The sequence below is a fragment of the Passer domesticus genome, chromosome Z (assembly GCF_036417665.1).
Source record: "Passer domesticus isolate bPasDom1 chromosome Z, bPasDom1.hap1, whole genome shotgun sequence".
Taxonomy (NCBI): Eukaryota; Metazoa; Chordata; class Aves; order Passeriformes; family Passeridae; genus Passer; species Passer domesticus.
Window position 1 is genome coordinate 78,609,311 of NC_087512.1, and position 12,199 is coordinate 78,621,509.

The window sequence follows — 12,199 nt, forward strand, 5'->3', positions numbered from 1 at the left end:
CTGGTGGCTTTGTTTTCATAAGGAAAATGAAACTTTGGGGTATTTTGTTTGGGTTTATTTTTTATTTGGTTTGGGGTTTTTTTTGTTTGTTTGGGTTCTTTTGTTTGGTTGGTGGGGTTTTTTTTGTTGTTGTTTTGGTTTGATTTTAGGTTGGTGGTTTTTTTGGGGTTTTTTTGTTGTTTTTTTTTTTTTGTAATCTGAATAAATTTAGAGGGGATTGGAATGGGACCTTTGTAATAAGAAGCTCAGAATCAGTTACCATGACCTAGATGTGCTACAAAATGTTCAGAGAGCTGTGTGAGTGACAGATGTACCTTTTAGATACAGGCAGTGTCCCCAGCACAGGAAATATCCCAGTCTTACACCCTTGTACCTTTTCATACCCCTCAGATTCTGTTCTTGGCCATCCTGTCTGTCAGTGGTGCTGGAACAAGCAGGTTCTTATTTCAACCCAACACAAGTACTTTAACAACTCTTTTAAGGGATATATTAAACTCTTCCTCACTTTTCCTGACCCTGCAGTGGTTTACAAAGCTGCAAGACAGCTCCAGCTCCCTGTCCCAAAGGTGCACAGAAATCACCTGCTGTTGCTGGGGTTGTCCATCCTGCAAAGGTTTTCCAGCCCTAGAGCCCTGATCACAGGGACATGATGCTTATCAGGGGCTTCTCTGCTCTCTTTGCTCTTCATAGCATAAAAAAAGTCCTTTTAGCCCAAAAATGAACATGGCAGTGTCATGAGAGTGGCAGGGCAGGGGCAGCTGGGAGGAGCTGGTGGTGGAAAATCTGGGATCCACCAGGGCAAGTGGAAACCCAAAGTATGTTACAGAACAGGAGTTAATGTATGTAAATCCCAAGAAAGGAGAATTTAGGCAGTATTTTAGGTGTGCTTGTTGAGGAGCAAGATTAAAAAGCTGTTCATTACAAAATGCAAAGTAAGAGAAAGCTGTAATTACGTTCCCTAGCATAGAAAGGAAAGTTCACGAGAGTCCAGGAGAATTTCCACCTTTTCTTCAGGTGGAAATGTACACAGGAAAGAAGAATCAGACTCCCTGCTGGCAGCGCTGCCTTCACAAAGCACAGGTGTAACAACACAAACAGTGACAGGGAGTTTTGGAGGGGCTTGCAGAGATGTGAAAATCAATCCCCTGAGACCTGGAGGCCACAGCTCTCCTGCCCAGTGGCTTGGCTTGGTGACACACAGCGTTTTCACCTGCCCAGAACAACTCTCTAAACAGAGCTGGGGGCTCTCACTGCTGCAGGTGTCACAGGTATTCCAGAGATAAATTTGTGCTTCTGCCATTTGCCCGCATATTTGGCAACATGCATTTTGTGCTGTCGTGAGGGTACTGCAAGTGAAACAAGGCTGGCTACCAAAATCTGTGCATTTTTAATGTGGAAATAAGTTGACCTACAGAGGCAATATCTGATTGCAAGTTGTTTCTTGGATTCATAGGCATGAGGTCTCACTGTTCATGTCTCCTTACTCCATATGATGTAATAATTTTACTCCGTAACCTAATTTTTTTGCTGCTTTGTGTTGCGTATCTTTTACTTCTGTCCAGTCCAAATGTCTCCTTGTTGCTGGCACTCTCAGGCTCTGAATGTGCTCATTACTTGGGCCCCACTTATGCTGTTTTGTCCCTTCAAAGATACTGTTGTCATTTGCACTGCTGTGACTTCAGTGTTTGTTCTAATGGGTAATTGAATTTTAGGGGGAAAAAAAAAGACAAAAAACTCAATCAATTTTATTCAAACTGATCTTGTAAGGGTCATGGGATAGACATGTTCTTCCAGTTAGGTCTTTTTGAACTGACAGTTTTCTTGGAGAATTTTGTGAGGTGCAACTTGGCCTCTAGGAGAAAATTCTGCTTAGTAGCACGATGTCCCTGCTACCACTTTGTCAGCAGAGAAAAAAAATTGATTTTCCAAAATTCATAAAATAATTCCATTTAGGAATGACTGGGAGAAACCGGTGGGGGGGAAAATCTGTTTTGAGAGCATTGCAGGAGACTTTATATTTGTGTGCAGTGTAGTGATGAGTAACTGTCTCATAATATTAACCCAGACAGGTGCAGAGAGACAAAGATCCCAGATTTTCGTACCTGGATCTTCCACTGAGCACCACCACCCACAAAATTTTTCCACATTGGGTCGAACTAATGAGACAGATTTTCTTGCCAGCAGACTTGTCCCCTGCTGGGGCAATGTCCTTGGGGGAATATGTAACAATGATGGAAAACAAGATTTTCATCTTTTGTTCTCTCTAGCCTGTCACTGGAAGCGGGGAAAGAACACTCAAGACATGGGGCAGGCCTCACTTCCTTCAGAAATGTGGGACCTCCCAAGTAGGAAATAGTTTAAAGTGAAATTTAAGAGAGGGAAAAAAAAATAAAAAAGGAAAAGAGACTTGTGAGAATGACAAGGGGAAAGCAACTGCCAAAATGAATAATTCAAGAGGGCACATGAAAGGGTAAGAGGGAGATTTTGTTACATTAGAAAAACAAATCGCAAATAAAATGCAAATAGGTTTACAATCATATTATCATGCACATTAATTTCTGCAAAAAATTTATTCCCCATTTCAGTCTTCTTCCCTCAAGCCTCTTCTCTCTGTAGCTGGTACCATTCACTGTCTGTGGTGAGGATCTGAGCCACCAGACTCAATTTCAATTCCAAACCCAAACATAAGCAATGGCTTGTGAGCTTGCAATTCCTTTGAGGCTCACCCAACTCCAATTTTGTTTTATTCCTCCAGGGGAAGCATTTTCTCTTTGAAGCTGCAGTCCAACCCATTCCATTGCAGGATATAGGCTCAGATTCTCCTTCTAGGCTGTTGTGGGGCATTTTATGCACTGTCCCTTCATATCACACCAACAGAGAAGGAGAGCTCTGACATGAAGAAATTTTAAGTGATGGGGTGACATTGGGAATTTAGAAGCCTGGAAAACATTCGGTTCTCTGGGCCTCTCTCTGATCAAAATTAACACTTAAAATCAAAAGCATTGTGAATTTAATTAGCCCAGATGTTTGAAGGTGCAACACTAATGGCAATTTATCTTCTCTTTTGTTCAAAAAATATCTTGGGATTATCATGAGACAGATGGTTACCAGAGATTATGACATGTACTGTTTTCTTGCTGTCGTGTGCCACAGGCAAGAACAACACTTTGAAGAGAATTGTTCCTTTCTGAGAACAAAGATAAACTACTGTAAACTAATTGCTAGGCTGCTGTACAGTAGGTAAAGTGATGGAAAAAATTCTGGTTTAATGAGTTGTAAGTCACCTTGTCTGAAAAAGGAGCTTGCTCTAAAAGCACTGATGCCCAAAGTTACAACCACATTTCATACAGAATCACAGAATATTCTGAGTTGGAAGGGACCCATCAGGAGAGTCCAACTCAATGTTTATAAGTGTCAAATTTTCAGTGTTCAGACTGAAGGGGGATGTGCACAAGGTGTTTATCTTCTGGTTTTTATTGTCTTTTGTTCAAAATCACATATTGTAAGCTTTAGAAGGAGTCACACATGCAGGAAGCTTTGCCTCAGTTAAAGCTAAGTGAGGAACATCACTTGGGGATACCTGAATGCATCACAATTCACACAGGACATCTCCAGAAGCAGGGAGTGATTTTTGACAGGGAAAAGGGCAAGATTCTCAAAAAAGCAACTACTGGGTTCCTTGAAGGAAATTTCTACCATGTCTAAAGCCTCAAAACTGACATTATTTTTTTTTTTTAATCTAACATCCACTTAATAATTTCATGGACCTTCTTCCTGCAATTTTCATCTCACCTGACTTCTATGTTTTCTTTTTCATAAAACAATGGGCCAGTTCTTTGGGTGCTGGTATTTTGCATCTTTAGATTGTCTTCTCCTAAATCAAAAGTGTCTCATTTTTAGGAGGTTAAAAAAAAAAAAATCACTCAAAGCCAGAGAAACAAACCTTTCCCTCTGACCTCCAGCTGCTGAGGGGTTACAGAGAGGCTCAGGAATATTTAGGATAAAGGCTCTTGCTGATCCTTTCACTGCCTTGACACAGAACCTGGGGCAAATCAGATGAGTGGTTTGGCTGCCACCGGGCACCCACTGTTGTGTGTGCTGGGGACAAGGGATCACTCCACTGCCCACTGACCTTTAGGCTGCTCATCAAGTTTTACCAACACAGGGCTTTGTCCCAGTTCTGGGCTCCACACTTCTGCCAGATATCAGCAAGCTCTGCTTAATAGCAGGATCCCTATGCACTGCCTTTCATCCAAAGAAATCAAAGTGTTCAAAAAGGAATTAAAGTTTTGCAATGCTTGCTGGCAACACCTCCTGCAAGATTTGTTCTGCTGTAATTAAGGCAGCTTTTGATAAATCAGGATCCTTCATCACCCCTCCAGCTGTGGGGGCCCACACAGTCCCAAACTGGGATTTTTGGCAAGATCTCTCATTTGAAATGGTGAAGGTTTTGTCTCAAAACTCTCCCTTTCCTCCCCCACAACAGGATATTCTGTGCAGTCTACTGCCTCATGCCACTACAGGCAATAAATGAAAATCTACCACCCTTGTTGCCTCGTCCTTGGATGTGGCAACACATCACCCTCTGAGCTTACCCAACCACACAATTATGCCTAAATTAAAAAAGGGGAGAGCTGGGGAGAGCAAAGAAAAGCAGGAATGCAGGCTGGGTGGGAATTGGCTGATAGGAATTGCAGCTGGCACGGGCAGCTGAGGATGGATGGAACCTGCCTTGCCAAACCCCCACAAGTGGGGAAAATGCCAACCAGGTTCCAATGAGTGAGCAATTAACATTACATTAGATTGCTGCGAATAAACTCTGATTTGGTAAAAAGCCAGCAAGTCGTTAGTGTGAAGAACAGAGGGACCCAGATGGGGTGACTGGTGAAAACTGAAACCAAAGCTGTTCTGTGTGGGCTGCCAGATTTACACAATCAGCATCAGGGCCATCAGCAGCTGAATGTTGTTAGCCCAAATTCAGGCAGCCAGACTCTCCACAGAGGTGAATTTGGGAGGATTTCAATTAAATTTCTGTGATTAGGCTGATTTCCACCAGCTGATGCGTTCCCTAGTGGCTCTATGTGCCTTTTATTTTTTAAATATTAGGATTCTGATCACTTACAAATGGATTGCAGTGAAAGAGAAAATAAAGGAAAATACAGATGCAGCAGAAAGGGTGGGCAGCCTGCGCAGCAAAATCATGGGGACAGAAGCAAAGCAAATTGATGCAGGGTCAGGCACTGCCCAATACTATTTAGTTGCCTCATTTTGGAGCACCAGAGAATATCTAGATTGATATGAAAGGAGGAAGGGAAAGCAGTGACAAAGTTCCAGACTGAATGCACTCCTTTCCCACTTCATATCCCACTCCAGGCCTTGCTCCCCAGGAAATTCTGTTCTCAGTTCCATCAGGAAAATGATGTTGGAAGGTGACCAGCTGACCTCAGGAGTTGGTCACTGGGACAGCTCTCTGCTTTATTGGTGTGCCCATGCTCTGATTCAGCCCAGGTGAGGGAAGCTATGCAAGAGAAAGGTGTTAAAGCTGGCTGAGCCAGCCTCCTGGAAGAAAATGGGAGAAACTGAGGAGTTTCCTGGGGCTAACCTGGTTGGCAAAGGAAACAGTAAAAAAAATAATAATAAAATGCCATTTTTCATTTTTTCACATGGAATTCTGTAGTGTATTGAGTAATTAATTCTGATCCACAAATGTGTCTTTCAGGTGCTGTGATAAAGATTTTTCCCATGTATAACCATTTTTGGTGAAGATCATTTTGAGCATAGAATTGAATTCTGAGGCAAGTTTAATATATATTCTTTGAGTTTCATTTGGTGTTCTCATTCACTGAGAATACAGGATTTTTATGCTAGAAAACACATTTGTGTCCACATCCTGTAGGGGCTCTGCTCTTCAACTCCCTTTTTTTGTGGGGAATATTGCTGCCCACGTGCTGGTGACTGAGAGAAATGACATGGTGAGCAAATTATGCTAAATAATAAATAATATTGCATCAAAACATCCACTGATTTGTTTTTTGTTTGGTTTTTTGTTGTTGTTGTTGTTGTTGTTTTTTGGGTTTTTGGGTTTTTTTTTACTTTCCTTGAAGCAGTGCCTCATCCTGTTTCAGCAGGAATATTCCTGCATGAACCTATTGAATAGTTTTGCTCCATCTTAAATTGGGCTCCAAATCACCAGATGCAATTTTGCTGTGGCTTTAATTTTTATGGGTTGTTCCAACTTATGTTCCTCTCTTTTTCAGAACTGAATCTGACTAGAGCTGGGGGGGAAAAAGTGTTACAACAGCTTAACAAAACATAATGGCACAAGATTCAGATACATCAGATTGGAAACAAGAGGTCATGATTTTTTTTCTGGGATGCACTCATCTGCAGGACACCAATAAAAATTTGTTTCACTTGGAAAACAAAATGGGACTGGATCTTCTGAAGATACATACCCATATTGTTTTCTAAGAACTCTAGTCATACTTGCATCATTTAAGTGATTGAATCAAAGGCATTTAGGTGATTCAATTTAAGTCATTTAACTCATTTAGGTGATTAAATCAAAGTTCTGCCAGTGCAGTATTTGTATTTAATTTAAAAGTTTTGTGTTGTTTATAAAAATTGGAAAAGTTCCACTTCTATCCTGGCTGAGGATGGGGAAAGTCTTTTTTGTGGCACTATAAAAAAATAAAAAAAATAAATTTTTAAGTCCTTTTTAGTCAACCCTTTTGAATTGAATCACCATTGATTTTATTATAATAATAACCATCAGTTTAAGATCTGATGGCTTCTTTTAAGTCTTATTCTGTAATATAATGATAGAAGGTGTAATTTGTACCACTTCCACACTTCTTGCATCTTTAGTAACCAGGAGTAACTTCTCTGAAATATTTTAGAATGCGTAAAACATGAAAATGTTTTTACCACCCATGCAGAAGTAACTGAGGTATCAGCTATTAAACCAGGCTTGTTTCTGGATGTCAATTATTTGCTGCTTTTTGCAGACTTTCTGTTCCTACAATTTGTCAAAATGAGTGGGCTGGGATGGTTTCCTCTTTGAACATGTGGTGCTCTTGGTTGTTTCTTCATACAGGGGGTTGAACAACTTTGTTTTCATGCTTGATGACATTCAAAGGAAGTGACAGGGCTAAAAAACTGCAAAACTGGTGAGTTAAGTTTGAATTAAGCATGATGGAAATCTTGCTTTACCTGGAGATGTGTCACTACTGTGGCTCCAAGATAGGAAATTTTTATCATGCAAACATATAACAGCAGCATGTAGAAGGAATAAAATTATAATGTAAATGAACCTCAGACCATGGGCTTTTCCAGACCCTGAAATCTGAATGTTGGTGAAGTCATATCACTGTCAGGAATTACATCTCTTTGTCCTCACACACTTGTTGCCATGAAAACATTGTTATTTTCAATCTTGGATATTTCTTCTTCTCATAAATTGCTGAAGAGCTGACTGTACAGAACCACAACCAAAGTCCATCCAGCCTAGTAGCTTGCTCCTGACAAAGGCCTAAAATGTCTTACTAGTGGAATTCATATAGGTATTTTTCTATAATCTTTTCCTGGTCTCCAACAGTTTCCACTTGAGGATTGTCATAGACTGGAAGTGCATTGTGTGTCTTCTGTAATAATCAACAAATTTGCCTTCTGCAAGCCTGTCCTACCTCTCCCTCAACCCATGGTGTCATCTTCCAGCACCTTCAGCATCCACTGATGTGGAGATAACCAAATATGTTGGTCCCTCATGCCACCCTTTGTTTGTTCTGAAACTCCTTGTCACACCCTTAGTTTGTCAACATGATATTTTCTGAAAAATCCCTTCACCAGGATTTCTTCTCCTGGGAAGCTGAGAAGCTTCAGCTTCTCCCTGTTTTGCTGTTTGGAATGTGATTTGGAGGTTGTTTACCCAGCATGTGATTTCTTTTTTCTTAATGACCAATCTCAGCCAGCTGTGTCAGACTCTCTGGTCAGTCACAGGTTTTTATTACTCATTCTTTCTAGCTTTCTGTCTGTATCTTTTCTCTATCTTTTAGTATAGTTTTAGTATAACACTCTTTAATAATATAATACTATAATATAATAAATCAGCCTTCTGAGAACATGGAGTCAGATTCATCTCTTTCCTCATCCTGGGTCCCTCACAAACACCACATTAGTTTTTTCTCTTACACTGAAGAAGATTCAAAAAAATGTGTGTGGCACAGTTCCTGTGATAGAATAAATGCAGAACAAATTTCCTGCTATTGTATAAATTCTCTGTATTACACAGATTATCTGTATGGCCTTTGTTCAGCCTAAAGTGAGATCTTAAGGGGTTCTTCAGCCATGGGGTGGATGGGTATGGAGAATGTGGAGTGTTGTGGATTAACCTCCTCCAGGAATGCAGCCTTGGCAGTGGGATGGGAGAGAGAATTGGAAAGGTAAAAGTGAAAAAAAAACCTCCTGGGTTGGGATGAAGACAGCAAACTGTCTATTAAAATAGGAAAATCAAAAGCTGCACACAGAAGCAAAGCAGGACAAGGAACTCATTCCCTGCTCCCCATGGGCAGGCAGTGCTCAGCCATGCCCAGGAAAGCCAGGCTCCACCACACGTGGCTTGGGAAGGCAAAGGCCACCACTCCAGAGACGATCCAGGATCCAGGGATCCTCCTCCTGCCCCAGCTCTGTGTGCTGAGCCCAATCCCACAGGTCTGGAGCATCCCTGGGGCTCAGCTGTCCTGGCTCTGTCCCCTCCCAGCTCCTTGTGTGTCAGAACCCAGGACATCCCTCTGGATGGCTCAAAGCCCTGGCAGGGGCTTGCAGACCCTGGCAGGAAGTCAAAGACACCTGGGAATTCAATCTCAACCCATGGAGCAAATTGCCAACGTTATATGAAGAATTACAGGTCACAAAATTTAGGTAGCAGTCACAGGGTGAAGGGGAAAATTTTGGAGCAGTGTACAGGGGGGTTTTGAACCTTGTACAGGGGGGTTTGGAATTCTGTACATGGGGGTCAGGGGTTCTAAGATGGAGGGATTTGGGCATGTCCTGTTCTTCTTCTTTCTTCTCCCTGGCATCCATGTTCAGGATGATGTTGGCATTCACAGGTTGGTTTAGAGTAGAAAGTCACTGTCTAACATAGGTGATAGGCATTGGAAAATAACTGTAAACACAGTATAGGTAGTTTTTAGTATAAAAGACAGCACCAGCCCGAGAGGTGGAGAGTGTGCCTCAGACAGAGTGTGCCTCAGACCGACCTGCAGAACAGACCTTGGCAGGCCAAACAGAAAATGTTTGAAAAAAGAAATAATAATCAACCTTGAGAACGTGAACCGAAGGCTTCTCGTCTCCTTCTTCGGCTGCTGGGTTGGGGAAAAGAGACTTTTAACAGAGACACACCTTGGGATCTTCCCAACCAGACCAGACCAGAGGAGATTCCTGAGACTTCTGAGGAGCAGCGAGGCCTGGATGGGCAAACTCTGAGCTCCCACAACCAACACATCCTTGTGATATCAGCACTGCTTCCAGCACAGATCCAGAGCATGGCCACACTCCTGTGTGAAGGAAATTAGCTGTGTTCCAGAGCTTTGAAGCAAAAGCAGGGAGTGTTGGAACTCTGGATACTGAGAAGTTTAAACTTTGTGCTGAAAGGCATGGACCCACAAGAGAACACTGCATTGACCTGAGGCTGTGGAGAAGGTTTCCAAAATTGATTGGTAGCACTGGGGTTGTGGGTGTGGAGTTGGTTTGAAACGTGTAATATCACAGGGTGGAAAACTTAGAGATTGGGGTTTTGGAATATAGAAATGAATATGAAGCAAGATGGAGGTTTTAGGGTTGAGGCTGGCTGTTCTTCTTCACCTTCTTCTTCCTTCTTCTTCCTTCTTCTTCATGGGTTTTGGTGATATTTTGTAATTGGACAGAAAAGCCCACATTGTGGACTTCGACGGATCAGTTATTGGGTTAAAAGGGAAACTAATCTACGTGCCATTTTTTTAATAGGATAATTTAGCCTTAAAAGACGTTGTTACAAGAGATAGTTGGCCATTTTGTGCCCTGCTAATGAAAGACTGCCAAACTCATAGTTGTGAGACTGTTTCACTGATAAGAAACAATAAAAACCTGAATCCAAACATGAAACTACTGTCTCAAGTGCCTTCAATCCCAAACTCAAGAAAAAATAGGGAGGGGGCAAAAGGCACAAGTTTCAAAAACAGAAATTCTGGCTTGATGGAAAGAACAGCTTTTTTCACCAGGATGTGATCAAACTCTGGAGCAGGAGCCAGGAGAAGCAGTGGGTCATTCATCTTTGGGCTGGATCCCCAAAATTCATGTGGTCCTGGAACAATCTGAGCTGGCCGAGCACAGTCTAGAACCTCCTGAGGTCCCTTCCAGCTGGAATTGCCCTGTACTACAGTGATCCTGAAGTTTTTGATGTCTTTGGGTCTCAGCCTATTAAAAAAGTGCATTTCCCTGCCACTGCAGTGTTGTGGAGCAGTATGAAAATAGTAAGGGCTTCAAACCCCTGGCAATAAAGAAATCCTACTTTCACAGGTCCAGTATTTAATAGTGGCCAGAGTGTAGCTTTATGAGAAACAACTGCACAAAAAAAAAAAATTAACATGGTTGTAGAAGCTCTAAGGTTTGGGGGAGTTCATGGTTTGTTTTTTTGGTTGTCTTTTTGTTTGTTTGTTTGTTTTTGGGTTTTTTTTTGTTTTATTTTGCTTATTTATTTAAGGTTGAAACATTTGGAAAAGCTGTGCTGTCACTTCACTTCCATTCAGGGATGGAAATAAAAAATATTATAAAGTGGATATGAAATAGATATTCAAGCCAAAACCAGCATCATCTACTGATCTGTAACCAAGGGAAATGAATCACTAGTTGAAGCTGAAAACAGTATTGCAGCAAATTATTTATATTATTTATATTATATTATTTATATTATTTATATTATATTATTTATATTGTAACAAATTAATTAATTTACAGATAATTTGCATAGTGAAATTAAGACAACTATGCTAAGGTAGTAGTAACCAATAACAGTGAAGTGAAATAAATCATTTAGAAAGCAGGCAGCAAACAAAGTAACCTCTCTGAAGCCACTGGAGCACACAAGAAATAATCTCTCACAGACAAAGGTGATGTGGCACCTGTGGGAGTACTGGACTGTAAATTAGTCTCATAACCCTTGTAGTAAAATGCATTTTCTGTTTGTAATGTTAAACAGCGGATTATTCCTTTTTTTCCACAAATATGGGAAAATTCTTATTCAAATGTAATGCAGCTTTTAAATGTGGGAGTGACCTACCAGATTAAAAAGGCTCCTCTGTTGATGAGATGTAAGGTCTCATGTCCCCGTTGGACTTTAAATTTAAACCTGTGAAAACTGGGTCGTCTGATTTGTCATAGTTCTTTTGGGGTGACTGCTCTTTCTAACCTAATGTTCTTTGGGGATTTTTTCTGTTTTCTTTAAATACCAAGGCAAAGCCAGGCCAGAATATCAGTACATTTAGTGCTGCAGGCCATCAAAACTCTATCCACCATTTTAAACAGGTGCATTTTAAACAATGTGGGAGACTTACAGTGCTGAAAGATTTGCCTGAGACTTGGGACAAAAAATGTGGTTTTATGAAGATGAATAGGACTGACACCTGAAACACAGGTTTTTGCTAGTTCTTACCAATTTCTTGGTTTCATTTCCTTCCCAGGGCTGATAACTCCCCTCAGCCTGTGTCACCTTTCTGGTTTGCAGCAAAGGAATCCCCCACACTCTTGGCCATGGTTTAACACTTGGGGGAGACGGGAAAGACAAAAGGCTTTGATGAAACCAGGAGAGAACTCAAATTCACTGAGTATCCAAGCATCTTATTCCCTATGAAACTCGTTTGGAAAGGCAGCATTCAATTTCCCATGATAAAATTCAGTGTAGATCTCCTGAGTGAAGCACATTATTGGTAATGAGAAATGTATTTTGGACCACTATCTTAATGGTTTCAAGAAATCTCTTAGCCAAAGACACTAATTTCTACATTTGGCCCATAGGAAGTTATCTCTGTTGTTTTTCAGTTCTCTCTTGAGAGTGACACAGAGAATTAGATTTTTCATTTTGAGACAAATTTCCAGAAACTTAAAAACACTTAGCTACCAAAAATTTAAGAAATGCTAAGCTGATGGCAAGTTCAGACAACTAGAA

General features: G+C 41.0%; 1 long non-coding RNA gene across 2 annotated transcripts; it reads left to right on the top strand.

Annotated features, from left to right (window-relative positions):
• Nucleotides 1–5,511: 5,511 nt before the first annotated feature.
• Nucleotides 5,512–6,741, top strand: LOC135291399 (uncharacterized). Of its 2 annotated transcripts, none has more exons than XR_010354204.1 (4): nt 5,512–5,605; nt 5,720–5,795; nt 5,897–5,972; nt 6,258–6,741. It is a non-coding gene; the product is annotated as an uncharacterized LOC135291399 (long non-coding RNA). The 2 variants fall into 2 exon arrangements; XR_010354203.1 differs by having other exon boundaries at nt 5,536–5,621.
• The last annotated feature ends 5,458 nt before the right edge of the window (nt 6,742–12,199 follow it).